The sequence below is a fragment of the Helobdella robusta genome (genome assembly GCF_000326865.2).
Source record: "Helobdella robusta unplaced genomic scaffold HELROscaffold_24, whole genome shotgun sequence".
Lineage (NCBI taxonomy): Eukaryota > Metazoa > Annelida > Clitellata > Rhynchobdellida > Glossiphoniidae > Helobdella > Helobdella robusta.
This window is the reverse complement of record NW_008704261.1, coordinates 454,333-455,964: the sequence shown is the minus strand read 5'-3', so window position 1 is coordinate 455,964 and position 1,632 is coordinate 454,333.

Sequence of the window (1,632 nt, the reverse complement as noted above, 5' to 3'; positions counted from 1 at the left end):
TTCGACTTGTGTGTTACGATGATAAATGATCAACTAATCTTCATTCATTCAATCAATCAATCTATCAATTGATCAAATGAATGAATGAATGAACGAACGAACGAATGAATGAAAAATAAACAAATGAATTATTAAATGAATGAATGAATCAATAAATCAATCAAGGAATGAATGAAACAATGGACTAATAAATCAATCGAATAATTTATCAATCAATCAGTCAAAAAATAATAAAACATAAAATTATCTGGAAAAATATTTGCTTAAAATGAAATTTCTACAATATAAGTTTTTGAAGCTCCTAACAATTTTCATTTGACGAATTTTGTACCACTGGAAACGAGATACGAAAAACAATACAATGTAGAAAGAGTGATACACAAACAAAACACTCCACAATTATACACAATAAAAGCCAACAGAACGCGACTCAACTCAGAGAAACCGTGACGAAATTGCATAAAAAGAACGCATACATGCACGGCAGGCAAGACATCAAAAACACACCGCAGGACACAAAACACGACAAAGAACACTCACTAGGCGGCACAAAACACTACAAAGTGAAAATCAAGAAAACACAACACGACAACCCAAAATGCACTTACTCAAAATGATACACGACAACTCACACACTTGACAAAAAACATCAAGCAACAAAATATTAAAAACGCTAAAAAAACTCCACACGACAAAAAACACTACACTAAAAAACACGACCTCAAAGGACAAAAAAAACCACAAAACAACAAAATACAAATGCACACCTCACGACAACGTAAAATTCAACAAAACCCAGCCCTACACCGAACAGTGAAGAAAAAACACTACAAAACAGAAAAAATTGCAAATTAACATAGCACAACAAGACACAAGGAGAAACGACGCTACACTACACCACACGACGCCACGCCACACCACACGACACCACGCCACACGACGCCACACTACACCACACGACAATAATGAAACACCACACGTTGCAACAAAACGGCCGTAAATTCAAATTATCCACATTATGAATAAAAATATTAATTTGATGCCTTTTAATCCTACCATATTTATTTTTTACCTTATTGTTATTATTTTATTATTAGTGTTATTATTTGTTTCTTTTATTAAATATTTTGAAAATTATTATTTTACAACAAAAAAATTTCATATTTGTGATCTAAATCGTTTTTCTAATGGTGAATGAGTGAGTGAGTGAGTGAGTATCCATCAGTGAGCGAGCAAATAAGTGAATGAATAGAAGATTGACCGAATGAATGAATAAACGAATGAAAAAATAAAAGAAATAAAAAACAAAGAGACAGATGGATGTTGAAAAAAAAAACAAAACTTAAGAATAAAAATGAATAAATTGAAAAAAAAAATTAACTTTTTCCTTTTCCGTGCATATCCATCTAAATTACTATCAATCAACTATTGTAACAAAATGAACCAACAAAATAAATTGAAGGAAATGGATGAATGAATGAGTGAGTGAGTGAGTGAGTGAGTGAGTGAGTGAGTGAGTGAGTGAGTGAATGAATGGATAAATGAACGAACGAAGGAACGAATAAAAGATGAATGATGAATGAACAAACGAACGAACGAATGCTAACGAGTAACTAACTTACTGGCTGACTG